The sequence below is a fragment of the Heliangelus exortis genome, chromosome 1 (assembly GCF_036169615.1).
Source record: "Heliangelus exortis chromosome 1, bHelExo1.hap1, whole genome shotgun sequence".
Classification (NCBI taxonomy): Eukaryota; Metazoa; Chordata; class Aves; order Apodiformes; family Trochilidae; genus Heliangelus; species Heliangelus exortis.
Window position 1 is genome coordinate 124493546 of NC_092422.1, and position 16733 is coordinate 124510278.

Genomic DNA, 16733 nt, shown 5'->3' on the forward strand with positions numbered 1-16733 from the left:
CTTCAAGGTATCTGGGAGAGGAATTAGTCTCGTCTGTGTTTAGACAGGCATACATCTAAAGCAGACATTTTCCAGTCCCTCTGTAGTCAGTGGTAATACCTGTTATGCATGCAGTGCACTTCAGGGGATAATTCAGCTGACCTATGTTAGGCACTCATTTTGGGCTCCCCAGTAGATACTACCATTTCTCCTTAGTGGCTTTAAGCATGGCTTTTTCACCTTTATTGATCCATCTTACTTGAATTATTCCGATGAAAAAATTTCTTTACTGAAAAAGTTTGTCAGACACTGGAACAGGCTGCCCAGGGAAGTGATCTAGTCACCAACCCTGAAGGTATTTAAAAGACAACATAGATGTGGTTTTTAGGAACATGGTTTAGTGGTGGACTTGGCAGTGGTGTTAGTTTAACAGTTGAACTTGATGATCTTGAATATCTTTTGCAACCAAAAACTGTTCTATGGCTCTATGTCTGGGAGCACGTTCACTGGCCTGAGTGTAAAACATGATGTTGTCAGATGCGTGACATTTGCATAGAGGTTTCCTAACTTTGTCTGCCCAGTAAGGAGGAAGAAATTTGTGCCTTTTCTTATTTTGTGTTCTGATCCATGGGCATGACTAGATCCCACTACTGCAGGACTCTGGTCCCTCAAATGCTGCTCTGCTGTGAGCACCCTTGTTTGCACAGAGAAGACCTACAAGAACTTCCCCTGGCTGAAAGTGGCACCAAAAAAGATGATAAGCTGTGCTAGGTAGTCCAGCTGCAACATGGCATGCACGAGCAGTAAGATGGACAAGGGGAGGGCAAGAGGTTACAGAGCTTGTTTGTGTGCTTGGAAGCCCTGGTATAATCTGTATGATGTGTGAACATCCTGTGTTTCAAACAAAGGAGGCACTTTAAAGGTCTTAAAAATATTTTGCCTCATTTCACAAGTGACAAACTGCGAGCAAAAGAAAGTTAATAAACTGACAATGATTCAGTGAGACTTTACTTTTGACATCTTCATCCCTGGATTCCAGATGTCCAAACCATCATCAGCTTTGCAGCTGCACTTGGCTTCAGGCAGTGCTATTCTCCCTTCTGTAGGTTAATTATTGGAGGGATAGAGGTGTAGTAAAGAGAAGAACTCTAGTTTTCTGGCTGAAGGCAAACTTGAAACAGAGAAAGGAATCAGCTGGCAAATCATCAGTCAGGAACACAGAGCTGCAATCTGTGTGCTTGTGTGTTGATAAATTAGACCAATTCTTTTACTTTAATGTGGTTCCCAGGACACCTGTCATTAAATAAAAGTTGCAGATGTTTTCTCCTAATGACCCTTATAACCATGATTTTCACAGCTCAGTGCAAAAGCCATAAGTGGAAGTGTAACACTGATGTAGGAGAATACAGAATTCTTATCACCATGAGCTCTATATACGTCTGTTATGGTGACAGATGTTGATTGGTCAGCTATAGTATAAATCGCAAGATAAAACTGATGAAAAATCTTAGTTTTATAGCAACTTTCTATTACCCAGCTTCTGTTCTAGCCTTAAGGATTTTAATTTTTTTCTCTGGCCAGCTCTGTATGGCATAACACCAGGAAATATATAAGATTGGGAAGAAGCTTTGAATGCCCCACAGCGCATATATTTTGGCATTGATTTATCCAGACAGCTGGATTTAGTGGATACAGTAGTCCTGCCAAGACAAGACATTTTGTAAAAAATGACATCTGTTTCTGTTTGCTCATCAGTGGCTTCCCACATGATAATCATAGTAATGAAAATGACAGGATTCCCATCAAATACCTACAAATATTTCTCTCGCCTGCATATGCTTTTTAGGACCTAATGTGCTGTGAGAAGAGATTGCTTAAGGACAAAAAAGCCACCAATATTTTGTAAAGTTATAAACTCATATCTAGTCTCATAAGGTTTATTTAGATTTGTTCTTAAATTGAATAATATACACCTATTGGCCAACTGAAAAATATATCAGGACAATAGAAGGCCAAGTCAAAGGGAATTTTTGCTGTGCTTACTCATCTGGTTGCTAGATGTTGCTGTTGGTATTAGCTGGGCAAAGAGCTTTTTAATTTTAGTAACACATCATTTCACTCTTTGGATATGCAGAAAATGGATCATTCTTTTCTAATAGTGGCATTTGAAACCTTAAGAGCTGATTTTTTGATGGTAACAAAAAATGCGTGTGAAATGATCCTTTATGATGGAAAGAAAAGGTATGAAGTTCACCATAAAGCTAAACTAATTTTTGTATCCCACTAAACACTGGGTGTTTAAGTGATGTAGTCAGTTCAGTTCAGCAAAATTGCTTCAATTATCTTGAGTTATCCTGGCTGAGAATCTGTCCTATTTATTTATCTGGTTCAACTGTGTATAGTATTATCTAAGTGGTAACGTGATTGGTCAGCCTTCCAACTGGGAAACATTGCTTTGGATTTTAAATTAATTTAAATCAGTATTGAAAGCAGTTTTTCAATGAAGGAAGTGTAGATCACCTTTTCTTATAGATGATAGGATGAAGGGTAATGGTTGCAAATGGGAAGATGTTAGATTTAGATCAGATTTTGGGAAGAAACCCTTTTCTGTAAGGGTGGCAAGCCACTGGAACAAGTACCCAGGGAAGTTGTGTCTTCCCCCTCCTTGAAAGTGCTCAAGACTGGGTTGGATGGGGTTTTGAGCAACCTGGTTTAGTTGGAGGTGTCACTGCCCATGGTGGAGGGGGTTGGAATTAGGTGATCCAATTTGGGTTGGGTTCTTTCCAACCCAAACCATTCTATGATTCTGTGTTCATAGGGATCAGAGAAAATATATATTCCCTGTAAGCTGAAGAGAGAATGAATCTACCATGAATTGCCATGACTACCCTCCCTCCTATGGTCTGTCTCGTAGCATTAGCTTAAGGGGAAAAGATAACGGAGGAAAAAAGTGATGGAATTCCTTATAATAAAAATAGAGGTAAACATAAAGTAGTTGTGGTAGTATGTCTTTCTGCCACATGGTAATTTTATTACCATCCTCTTCGTAGCCACTTAAAAACACTTGGGAATTGGCTGTAACTGACTTCAGAGTTTGTTTTGGTGTTAACAGCCTGTAGGAAGCTATCAGACTGTGAGTTCCACAGTGACTGCAGCATAATGCAAAGCCAAGCAGAAGGCAGCAGGTTTTTGTTGCACTCATCTTATACACAAAGAAGAGCACCCTTTGACTAAGGTGTTAAAAGAGCTGCTTCATTTACAACATGAACAGTTTTACTGTGTGAACACCTAAAAATTGCTGGTCTGCATCCCTCTGTCATGGAGAACAAATCCAAGGTGCTTCTGACTAGCTGAGAGTGATGATCTTGAAGGTCCTTTTTAACAATAATGACTCTTTCTGTCACAATAAAAAGCAGTAATTTCCCTAGAACTGCAAATATCTTGTGTGGTTTTGTTCAGTGCAGTGCATTTGATATTTAAGAACTAGTTAATGATTTCCCACTCTAGTGGAAAAATCCAGAATGCTCATATACATTTCGACTTGGATGAGGGTATAGAATGTACCCTCAGCAAGTTTGCTGATGACACTAAGCTGGGAGGAGTGGCTGACACACCAGAAGGCTGTGCTGCCATTCAGAGAGACTTAGACAGGCTGGAGAGTTGGGCAGGGAGAAACATGATGAAATTCAACAAGGGGAAGTGTAGAGTTTTGCATTTGGGGAAGAACAACACGATGTCCCAGTATAGGTTGGGGGCTGAGCTGCTGGAGAGCAGTGTAGGTGAAAGAGACCTGGGGGTCCTGGTAGACAAGAAGATGACCATGAGCCAGCAATGTGCCCTTGTGGCCAAGAAGGCCAATGGCATCCTGGGGTGCATTAGAAAGGGTGTGGTTAGTAGGTCAAGAGAGGTTCTCCTCCCCCTCTATTCTGCATTGGTGAGGCCGCACTTGGAGTATTGTGTCCAGTTCTGGGCCCCTCAGTTCAAGAAGGACAGGGAAGTGCTTGAAAGAGTCCAGCGCAGAGCTACTAAGATGATTAAGGGAGTGGAACATCTCCCTTATGAGGAAAGGCTGAGGGAGCTGGGTCTCTTTAGTTTGGAGAAAAGGAGACTGAGAGGTGACCTCATCAATGTTTTCAAATATGTAAGGGGTGAGTGTCAGGGAGATGGAGTTAGGCTTTTCTCAGTGGTGACCAGTGATAGGACAAGGGGTAATGGGTGTAAATTGGAGCATAGGAGGTTCAAGTTGAATATCAGAAAAAATTTTTTTACTGTAAGGGTGACAGAGCCCTGGAACAGGCTGCCCAGGGGGGTTGTGGAGTCTCCTTCACTGGAGACATTCAAAACCCGCCTGGACACGTTCCTAGGCGATGTACTCTAGGTGGCCCTGCTCTGGCAGGGGGGGTTGGACTAGATGATCTTTCGAGGTCCCTTCCAACCCCTAGGATTCTATGATTCTATGATTCTATGATTTCTATATTTTAGATCCATTTATAGCAACCTATGGAGACACAGTTACAGCTACAAACTACTATGAACAACAGTCTCCATGGACTTGGTATCACATATTTTGGTAGTCAACACATCTAAGCAATTTATACAGTCCTCTGAGGCATAATGCTTGGAGCTTTAGCTGTGTTGCTTAGACCAGAATTACACCCACCTCAGTGACAACTCTATTCTCTCCCCCTGCAGAAAGAATGAAATTATCCAGAGCTCAGAATGTAATTTCCTAAGCGTGTAAACAACAACGTAAGTGCATTGAGTGGGTTTGCTTTTTGTTTTGTTTTGGTTTTCCTCAAAAGTTGTGGCAATGACAAGATTTTTTCCACAGCTAGCTAGAGTCAGGCTGAGAAAAAAGCTTGGTGAAAATATCCAAATACATCAGCAGAAAACCAATGCAAATAGAGATGGGTGGCTACATTCCCAGATGGAAGGTATTGGGTAGTACTGAAGATAAGAGTTTGTATGAGTGTGTACTGTCAATAAGTAGGTTTATATTCAACTATCAAAATAGCAAAAAAAGGATAAGAATTTTCCATTTCTTTTTACATTTGGACTGTTCTGATAAATTAATAAGATAGCTTTTGAGTTCTTCCTTTTGATTATGTACTAGCTACCAATTGTCTCATTAGCTTTTTATCATACCCTCTGTTAATGATTTTCTTCTAATAAAAGGGGTAAAATACCTGTCTCGGTGATGGTGGCAGTGGTTCTGCCATTAAAGTCAGTGAGCTCTGAGATTTTGGGCTCACAAGGCCTTAGAGAAAAACTTGCATGTGTAATATTACTCTTGTAAGTTCTGGATGGATTTCGCTCCTGCCACCTGCTAAATAAGACCTCTTTTGGGAGTCTGTCAAGCATTAGCTCCAAAAGGTACTTTGCTTTGTATTAAAGCTGGAACAGTGAATTTGGAGCTAATGAGAGATTCCTGATGGCTCATTTCCAGGGTCTTCTGCTTTTCCTGATGTGCTGCACACTGCATGTTGGCTGGGTGTGTATGATGTGAGAGTGTAGACCTTGTCCTTCGTCTGGTGGGAAAATAATCCTGTCTCTGTAGAGCTGCTGGGCTGGAGAAAATTCTGTTCTATGGTTCTATTGCTAATGTACCAGTAACCAGAATAGTTACTGCAGACCAGTGCAGCCTTTAGCTTTCAGTTATATCATACTTATTTCATATGTTGCTCTTTCAGTGTGTTAGCTTTTTACACATAATGTGAACCAAAAAGAATTTTGGCCAAAGGAAGTGCTTTTTCATGCTGGGGACTGAAATTTGACATTCTGAGAAGTGTTTTAAAGTGCTTTAGGTATTCAGAGGCCAGAACCTTCTGCATTACATAGGCTCAATAGTCATCTAACACTGTCTGAAAGTTGTTTGAAGCACTATTCAGTTCTAGCTCATTTCATGAATAAATTTTCCAGTCGTCAGATGATGCCATCTGCAGCATGCCAGCACCATTTTCATCCATGTAAAAGAAAAATAAATCTATTTTGCTGCCCAAATAAGCAGTTAATCTCATAATGGAAAGGATAATAAATAATGTGGCATATTATTAAAATGCCTACCCAGTTGTGTAAGTAGATATTACACTATCCTGTTTAAACAATCTGCTGCATTAAAACCATTGCATTTATTTAAAACTGGTGAAATGGGATTGTGCTGGGAAGTTGGGCAGAATACTTGAAATTCACCGAATTCAAGGAAAATCTGCTTTTAACCTAAACAGCTTAAAACAGGGATCCATTTATTTCAGATTAAATCCAGAGGAACACATTCTGGACCTCTGCAGATGTACCAAGACAGAGGATGTACCCCATATCACATAGAGAGATTAATATTCGAGGCAAGTTTACATAGGTAAGTAGCTCACAAATGGGAAAAAAAAAATCACATAAGTTATGGAGTAATATGTAGACATGATGTTTAAAACCTTCTTTTCAACGAATAATAATGAAATCCAAGCTATTGAAACTGGTAGCTTTTACTACAGCAGATGTGGATTTTGCCTTGTAAGTTAAGTTCCTTTTTCCCTTTTATTCCTTTGTGCTTGCCCTCAAGTATTTTCTCTATTTCCTGTCATTTAGCTATATAGGCAACTTGTGCTATGGGCTTATAAAGCAAATAGATGTATTGACCCAAAATCCAAATGATCACAAGAGGTTCCAGTCTGCAGGATAAAATTATTCCACCTATGCCTGACAGTGGAAATTTTGTGAGTGCTCTGGAGGCAACACCCTGGTTAGCAATGGCTGTGCACATATCCACAGTTTTCTGTGTGTGTGTGTGCTTGTGTGTATCTATGGATACATTCCTGTAAGGATATATTGTGGCCAGAAACATGTTATTATCATTATAATAAGACAGTAATTTCTAGTAATAGAACTGTATTTAGTGGTCCTAATTAGCTCTGTCACTGGGTATCCTTTCCAAGTTATGGGTCAGTATTTCCAAAAACTTTATGGTTAGGATTCAGCAGCAATGTCTTATAAAACTGAGTATTATGGAATACAATTAATGAAGGAGCTAGTTGTAGCTCTGTAGATAATGAAAAGCTGAAGATTTTATTTAAAGAAATGTTGTTTTTTTTGTTTTTTTCCCCATTCTGTTATACATACATACTCTTTATGTCACAGCAATGTGCTTTGGAGATATTTCTTTCTGCATTTCTTATAGAGAGATTAAAGCCTGTTTGGGGCATCATCCCTAAAAACCTGCCCCACAATAAAAAGGCTTTTCTGAGTCTTGTAGCTGTTCATCATGTGGACAACACTTTTGTTTTCTTGACTTGGCATTCATACAGAGCTTTCCAACCTGGTGAGTCCTTCAGATTATTACCTTCTTCTGGTCCTTCAGGTGGGTGATGATGTAGTAACAAGAAGCACCCATTCAATCAAGAGGGACTTCAAGGACTTGGGGCAACTGCTGAAGGGATCAGGAGCCCAAGCTGTGGTCTCCTCCATCCTTCTAATGACAGCAATGGATGAGGGGACTGGCAGGAAGAACCAGCAGGTTGTCTCATGCCTTAGGGACTGGTGTCAATGGCAGGGTTTCAGGTTCTTTGACCATGGGGCAAATTCCATGCTACCCAGTGTCCTCAAACCAGATGGGATTCATCTGTCTGGCAGGGGCGAAAGGACTATAGCCTGTAAGTTGGCAGCGCTACTCAGGAGGGCTTTAAACCAGGTTTGAAGGAGGAGGGAATTGAAACCAGGCTCTTCAAAGATGAGCCTGCGGGTGAAAAGTCTGAGTTAAGAGTAAAATCAACACCAGCTGAGGTGTATGTACATCAATGCACACAGTACGGGAAAGAAACAAGAGGAGATAAAAGCCATTGTGCAGCAGGAAAGCTGTGATGCAGTTGCCATCACAGAAACGTGGTGGGATGACTCCCATGACTGGAGTGCTGCCATGGGTGGCTACAGGCTCTTCTCCTCTTCTGAAGGGGCAGGCAGGGTAGGAGAGGTGGAGGAGTGGCTCTGTATGTTAGAGTCTCTTGACTCTACCTCTGTAGAACCTGAGGTCAGTAACAATAAGGTTGAGTGCCTGTGGGTCAAAATCAGGGGGAAGGCCACTAAGTGCAGGAGCGGCAAAGAAAACGCGTGCAACCAATATGGTTGATAAACGAACTTCTGGTTTATTGCGCAGCAACTTTCGCTTATATAGTGCTTCTGTGACCACACCCCCGCCACCAACATAACCTTTTATTGGACACCCGGTGTGTTTACCTGTAGCACAGCGAATCCCTGGTGCAGGTAGCACCAGAGTATGGGCCGATCTAATTGGCCCTCCAAACATGGGGTTGGGCACAGTAAAGGGGTCGCACCCCCTATCTCTTTGAGAACATTCAGGAATATTCTCCAACATTCTCTGAACCTCTCTAACATTCCACAACACTAAGGATGACATCCTGGTGGGAGTCTGTTACAGACCACCCTATCAGGATGATGAGGGTGATGAATTATTCTACAAGCAGCTGGCGGATGTCTCCAAATCACCAGCCCTTGTTCTCCTGGGTGACTTTAACCTGCCGGATGTCTGCTGGGAACTCAACACAGCAGAGAAGAGGCAGCCTAGGAGATTCCATGAGCATATAGAGGATAATTTCCTACTCCAGCTCATAAACAAGCCCACCAGGGATGGGTCCCTGCTAGACCTTCTGTTTACAAACAGAGAGGGAGATGTAGTGGTCAGAGGCTGTCTGGGGCACAGTGACCATGAAGTAATAGAGTTTGGTAACCACAGTGGTAGTGGATTAAGGGTTGGACTTGATGATCTCAGAGGTCCTTTCCAACCTGGATGATTCTGTGATTCTGTTTTATAATATATTTTGCCTTTGTTGCATTTTTCCTCAATAAATAATACTGCACTTTGAGTTAAATCGTTTTGTATTTCCAGGAAAAAGAAAATTGTCATGCCTTGGCTTAAACTGAGGCTTGTTAGGATGGTTGGAGTGAATTTTAGGGTCTTCATTCTTAGCCTTAATGGAGAGGGACATGTATTCCTGCCTGAGAAAACTGATGGCTAGACATTATTCAGTGGCTGGGAAGGATTCCAAAGTTTTCTTAGCTCCAAGGTTATCATAATAGTAAAAAAGAAAACAAAAAACAAAAAAACCCCAAACCCAACTCCAAAACAAAAACCAGCAAACCAAAACCCAAACAAACTCCAGAACCCAAGCTCCAACACAGAAAATAGTCTAGTGGTTGAGCATTTTCACAGGAAGATTTACTCCATCCTACTATTTATTTGATGTATGCCCTTCACTTCGTACAGGCTGTTCTCTCAGCCTCTCAAAATGTTCTTCTTTTAATTAATTTCTTAAAGCATCCCATTCAGATAGTTTAGTTCTCACTGATCAATTTGTTCAGGTGTGAAATGGTTTTATTTGAAAGATCTGCTGCTAAAGCTTTTGGGTTAACGCCTGCTGTTCATTTCATTTTTCTGTCAGTCAGTAGGTACATTGCAGTACACCACTGAAGCCCCAACCTTGTGTGATTCTCATCACTGCCCAACTAAAACTAATGCCAGATATTGCTTCTTACAGCAGTCACGGCACCTCATGCCTGTGATACAGAAGTTAAACCTCTGGTGAAATTCAGCACCAGAAGTCAGGTAGAAGTAATTGCTCTACCAATTTCTGAACATGTTCAAATTCAGCAGCCTCTGAGATGGACTTGAGCTTTCTAAATGTTGTGGCTGTAAGGTTGAGAGGGTAATTCAGACTGCCAGTGACCCGGGAGGTCTCTAGTTTAAAGCCTGCTCAAAGCCAGGTTGGCTGTGAGATCAGACCAGGGTGCTGAAGGCTTCATCCTCTTGGGCTGTGAAACCTCCAAGGACAGGTATGGCACAGACTCTGGCTAAACTGTTCCATTGCTTGAATGACTATACCATCCTACTGCTCTTCCTGGGATGCTAAATTCCATTTTTTTTCCTCATTCCCATGCATCTCCCATGCATCTGGGAGAGGCTCTGAAGTCCCATTTATCTGACCATCATACTTATCACAATTCAGGGAGCAGGAAAGCAAAACATTGGAAAAGTAGGATAATTCTTAAGTTCTGAGTTGGTAGGTGGAAGCAATGCTCAGTATGTTGTAAATCATCCACACGTAAAGAAAGAGAGTGTCATCATGCTTTTACTTTGGATCCCTGGTGAATTTATTTCTGTGACATTTATGTACATGCAGGATAAAACCCAGTAGTAATCTGCCAGGCAGCAATACAAAAAGTAATACAAACCAGCACAGGAGTTATACATATATAGGCTTTTTTTTTTTTTTATTTATTTTTTTTTTTTTTATTGAGACCTCTCTTGCTCCTTGCTTTTAGTGTCCACAGCACAGAGATAACCATTTTAGTCTCTAATCCCCTCCCTGAAGTTTTTTGTGAAAAGGCAATTGGATTTGAAAGGCTTTAGAAACATTAGTTCAGCTAGTGATACTTGATGAAGTAAAAAACCCCAGATATTTACAGCTGAACAGGTACATAATTTTTCAGCATAACAGAAGCTAAAAATTAAATATTGGAACTTAAATGGAAATAGCCCTCCCTGGACTGGAAGGCAATGTATTATTGCAAAGAAAATTGAATTTCAATTGATTAAAATATGAGCATTTGTAATGCATGTCAGTAGAAAAAAAATGGCTTCTATTTTGTAAGTAGTCTGTGCTTGCATAGTATAAGCCAAGCTCCCTGAATTCCAAAACAATTACAAACTAGACAGGACATGATTTAAAAAAAAAATAAATTATGTGAGTCCAGGGAGTAATGAAGGATTGTATTCACAATTCATGTATGACTTTAAGGGCAGCTTGGTTACAGGGAAGTGGAATGAAATGATAGGATTGGACTAATGTCAAGTCAAGCACCAAAAACATGTCTGTGGCTGCTGTGTAATTATTGTATCAGCAGCATAGCTTCAGAGGAGTAGAGATTAGCCTTTTGAAATCTTATCCTCTAAGGAAAATCACAAGCAAACAACAAATCCAAGGGGAATCAAATACAAAAGTTGACATAAACTCGGGAGTACATTTACACAGTTAACCACTAAATATCAGGAACTGCCACAATTCAGTCCAGCTGTGTGATTGTGCTGCTGCTTTTTTCTCTGCATTATCTCACAGGCTGATTACACAGATGCCTAAAATTCCTCAGAATTTAGCAGCTATAATGGTCCCATGCTGATATAAAGCTATGAATGTGTTCAGTGTTCCTCAGCAATGTGTCAGTAGCCACTGACAAACTTGTGGATGTGAGGTGGATGTGGGAATGCCTTCAAATGATGACTAGGAGGACTCAGGCTCTGATAAGATAAAAACAAAAGCTCTATCATACAAAGACCTCTGTAAGGGGATCTACAGATGAAATCTTGAATGTTCCTGTGAAGGAATATTAAAAAAAAAAATAATCTATGTACAATACAAGTTAATGCAATGCTTTCTCTAAAAAAAATTGGTATCTGAAGTAAACATGATGTGCAACCATGAGATCTCACCTAAAACAGAGCCCAGTATTTGAGGTTTCAGAGGTGGCCTCGATCTGAGTGAGATTTATAGCTAATGTTCACCTGTGACACCAGTCTGTGTCCCTAGTCTTTCAGCCATCACCAACACCTCCTGCTGTGTCTCTCTGTTGCTGTCATATTCGATTTTGGCAGGCTGCAGAAGTTCCACTGAGCTGAATCTCTTATCTTTTCCTTTCCACTGATAAGCCCCCCCCCCAAAACCTGAGCTACAAGACTTAGATAATAAACTATAACAGAGACATTTTGAGTGTGTATTCACATGTGCATGGGAAAAGTCAAAAAAAGAAGGGAAAATGCAAGGGAAGGACACCCCTCTTAGAAGAGCAAGAGATTATCTCAGGGATGTGGATGGGGGAAAGAAAAATATCATTGGTTAATTTCCAAAGTCAAAACGGATAAACATTTTCTTCCCCTGACTTTAAAGGTAAAGTGACAAATATTTCTAAAAGGAGTTTTGGAGCTTGAAACAAAATTCTGCATTATTTATTATATTATTGCCTGACTAAAGAGCAAAGCAAAATGGCTGCTGTGTTTTAATCAACAGCTTTAGCAGCCTGGTATGGGATGTCATTTCTGGTTATGCTTTTTATCTTTACAGTTAAAATTCTTTTTCAACACTAGAAAGTGTCCATAGCGCCATCCCTCTTGTGCTTCCTTAATTTCTTCTCAAGTCCAAGTGGAGGGGATTTTCAGGGATTTGCAGATGGTTCCTGGTGTGTTGTGAGCCCTGGGATGGGGAAGGAGGTTCCCTGAGGTGCACTGGTGTAAGTGATAAGCTTTCTGCTTTCCTCAGCCTTGGTTCTCATAGCTGGGTCTGCTGTGAAACCTGCTTGGGGGGCAGGGACAAGCTGAGAGGTGATGGAGGGAGGAAGTTGAGACTTTTTGAAGGGCAGTTGTGCTGAGAAGGCAGGGAAGACAATAGCAATAAGAGACAGAATGGGGAGAAACAGGAACTGGTAGGAGCAGTAGCTGTGATAATCACTCCATGTGCTGAAGCAAGTGGCTGCTCCATCCTTCAGCATTCTCCCTTCTTTTCTGAATTCCCTTGTTTTTGCTAGAGAGAGGATTCAGTGGATGCAGCAGAGATCTCACAGAGCTCTATAAAGAAATACTATCACCTTTCTCTTCCTATGATGTGATAGTTCTATGCAAACATAAAAAAACTCTATAGCTTCATCCAGTACCCTATGTTTTCTCACCAGACACCTTGACAAAATTAATATATTGTTTATCATCATTCTCTGTATATGGTGCCACAGCCAGATTTTTGTTCATGTAACTGATTGCAGTGCAAGCTAACATGTATGAACAGCTGAATAAGACTTCCTAAAACAGTGTAAAAGTACCTTACTGAAGTTGGGATTGAAACTTTCACCTGCACAGTTCTTCCAGCTGCTGACAGTACAAAGTTACAGTATTAAGCATAGTTTGCCTGCCTTTGAGATATTCTGGCTGCTCAAAATCAAAGCTGGATGAGCAAATAAGCAATGTATCCTGTGAAGGGAGACACAGTTCCCTTCTGTGTCCGAAGAGAAACTTATGAAGGAGTAAGTTCAGGAATTACTGGAGTTTTGGGTCAGTTTTCCCCACCTCCCTCCTTTTTATCCTTTCATATCTCCATGTGGGACTCTATATTTTCCAAAAATTTGTTTTTTATTGCTGTTACTTGGATTTCCACTTTTATTTCTAACTTCCTCCTGTCCAGAGGCATATTTAACATGAACTAACTTCCTCCAGGCAGATTTAACATGAAATCCATATGTTTTAGGGAGGGTGGACCCTGCTTAATAAGACTCTCTAGACACAGTTGTGGAGTTGCATCAATTGGCTGATGCAAGCAGTACAAAAATATAGTCAGGGGCTGGAAGCATCCATAGATCAGCTGCTGCTGCTGAGACAGTATGTTTCATCATGAGTGGAGATAGCATGCTGAAGAAGTACCAGAGCCAGGAGATAACATCCTCTATTCCTGCTAAGCCTCATCACAGAATTTGGTGGTAAGAAGCATCCTCTTCAGCAGCTTTATTTTTGCTCCTGGACAGAGTAGGGGAATGGCCCTTCTCATAAGATACAGGGCTTTTGTCTACTTCACCCAGATGATTTTTCAGCAAGTCAGGAGCCAGGAGACCCGGGGGCAAACAAATTGCCTGGGAGCATAGAGGAATAAGCAATTTGGTAACACTACTGAGCAGAGGATGTACCAGGCCCAAGGGCATTGTTTATATCATGTTTTATCTCAGTAAACCAGAGGGAAATGCTCTTTCAAACATGTTAAAATTCATTAAAGCTTTAGAGAGGAAAACAAGGCCTGGATAACCAGATGTTTGGATGGGGTGAACTCTTGTGGTTGCTAATTAGCTACTATGGAAGTTGGACAGGAACAGACAGTCTGGTCACAATAGAAATAATAATATGCTGATCTTTTATGTTTTTCTGTGTTCCACCCCTCCGTAGCTGCCTGCTTGTTCTTCAGAGATATCAAACCATTGGCCACAGCACTTAGAAATGTGGTTTAAACAGCTGTCATTTTGCATCCTGCTGGCTTCTTAGCTCCCTTTTATCCTCTGTCCCAGATGCAGGGCTCTCCATCCATCGATGATTTACTTGCATAGCTCCTCTGCTTGAAATACCAACTGTCCTTCCTGAGCAAGTTCTGCCTTGGTGTTATGTAAGACAAAAAAACCAAAAAACAACTCTCCCCACCAACTATAATTGAATTTATTGTCAAACATTTTCATTTGTTGATGTTTGTTTATTGTTAAATACTGGCAGCTGAGCAGCCATTGTCCTTGATGGGTAAATTTACTCAGCACAATTGGCTGCTGTGTGAGCATACATTTTCTCTTGTCTTTATCACAGTCAAGTTGAAACAATATGGAGTTATTTCAGTCACAACCCCTGAGAAAGGAATTTCAAAACTGACAAAGAAATCCTTCAAACTCCTGAAGGAAAAAGCTGCTGAACTTCATTATTAAAATGATGTGAATGACTTTAAAACTTCTGGTTTTATAGACAAAAGTAGGAGAAAATACTAAAAAGCTACCAATGGCTGCCATCAAACAAGTATGATTCAAAGACCACCAAAGGCATAGTTCGTATGCTGGGGTTTCCAGACAGGCTGAACACCTTCAAGGCTGTGAAACAGTCAAAAATTTGATGGGATCAGATGCCAGACGTTAGATATTCTGTGGATTTATAATCCAAATCCATAATGTGCAGCCTTGATATTGGTAGGTATTTGACAGGTGGATATGGATGGGTTTCCTCCCTGCAAAGGGAGGGTTCAGCTTCAGCCTTAGCCTACCATTTTTTAGTAGTTTTTACTGACACCCACATCCTGCCAGAGGAAAGTCTGGCACCTGGATGAGCACTGGTAATTTGACAGTGCTGCAACAGAAGAGACTGTCTCAATTACATCTCCTTTACTCTTAAAGAAATTTAAATGCACAAATCTTTAATTACTTCCTGATGTTTGGCCTCAGAGATCTTTGTGTTTACAGACAGGCACACTAACCACAAGTGGGTTTTTGCAGGATCTAAAGAAGAAATAGTGAACTTGGAAGAGGTTGTGTAGACTGAGAGTGTCATAGAAACGTGTTACCTTAGGACATATTCAGGACTTCTATCAACTGAGACTTGAGGAGTGACAATGAAAGCTGTCTTGGGTAGTAACAGAGCCTGAGAAACTCCCTCTTACCATCATCTTCCTGCTTGTAGCCAGGAGGAATCTCTGACTTAGGTGACTTTGAGCACATTGTCATGCTTTTTTTTTTTTTTTTTTTTTTTTTTTCCATTCATGAGGAAAGTAAATGAAATTATGTGAAAGAAGAAAAGGCCAGTAACAAATACAGCAGTAGGAAGAGGAGAACTGCCTTCTAACCTCTTCTTGAGCAGCAGAACTGAGAGAGGATGATATGGCTCTTTCACCATATGGCTCTTTCACCAAAGCTTGAAGGATTCCTGAGTGAACAGAGATAGCTAGGAAGAAAGTAGGGCTTGGGGCAGCAGAGGTGTTGTGTGGAAACTAGTGGGAGCCTAGCATGGATACAATAAGAGATCACTCAAAACTATGAGTACTGGGGTTTTAAAGTTCCTCTCCTAGAAAAGGTTTTAACAGGAAGGAAAATTTGGGACACAAATAATATGTTTTCTGTCCTTTTTCCAATTCTCTCATTTCTATTCCTGACTTGAGCTATCTTTTTTTTTTTTTTTCTCTTGTATTTTTAATCATGTCTGTTCAGCAGTCACAGGCAGCTTGACATGAGTAATTCACTTGGCTATGAAGCAACCCCCTGCTTTGGGCCTCTCATGCAGTACCATAACATCTACAACTCACTACATCTAGACCTTGTTAATGTGTTCCCATGACTGCCTAAAGCCCAGATTTTCCTAGTTAGGGATAATAGTTGCAGATAAAGTTTCTTATAATAAGCAAGGTGTTAAGATGAGAGTGGGAAAACTTATTCTAGCTACAGACATCAAAACCTAAGTGGTAATTCATATTATGCATATTTAATAACTATTGTCTTAATTTAGTGTGGGTTTTTTTTTTTTTTTTTTTTTTTTTAATTGCTGTAGAGGCACTTTCACCAGCCTTGCAAATAATGCCTTGAGGACAGACTGAAGTCAGTGAACCCTCAAGAGGCAGCATTGTGCCTCCATCAAGTACATTAAACAAGCTCATTTTTATGACGTGGGGGTTAGAAACAGTCAAAAATGTCTGAAAAGAGTCTTTATTGTCCACACAGAATTAAGTAACTAGTTCATCAATTCATCATTCTGCATGAAGCCATAGAACTTCTATTCTTTTGTGCTGGGACTAATGGCATTGCAGGCACTGACTATCTAGAAGGCAAAACTTGCACAGCTTTAGTCCATCACCATTTTGTAATGTTTCTATGAACTGTTTGATGATGGTGGAATTAGTTGAACCAGTAATCAATAATACCATTCCAAGTTACTTTCTGAGTTACTGTAGACTTGTCTCATAATCATGTTATCAACAGTGCTGAAGAAATCCATGGCCATGGTAGCACAACAACCTAGAAAACCTCATGCATTTTTTCAGCTGTCACTTGGCCTCATACTAAGCAGTAAAGCTGATTGTAGCATTTTACCTGCTTCAACAAGTTTGAAGATAAATGTATGTGGTGTCTTAAGCCAAATATTGGGACTGTGAGTTTGGAGGTCAAGTCTGAGTTTTAATTCAGTGCTTTGCTACCTCTTTCAGTTT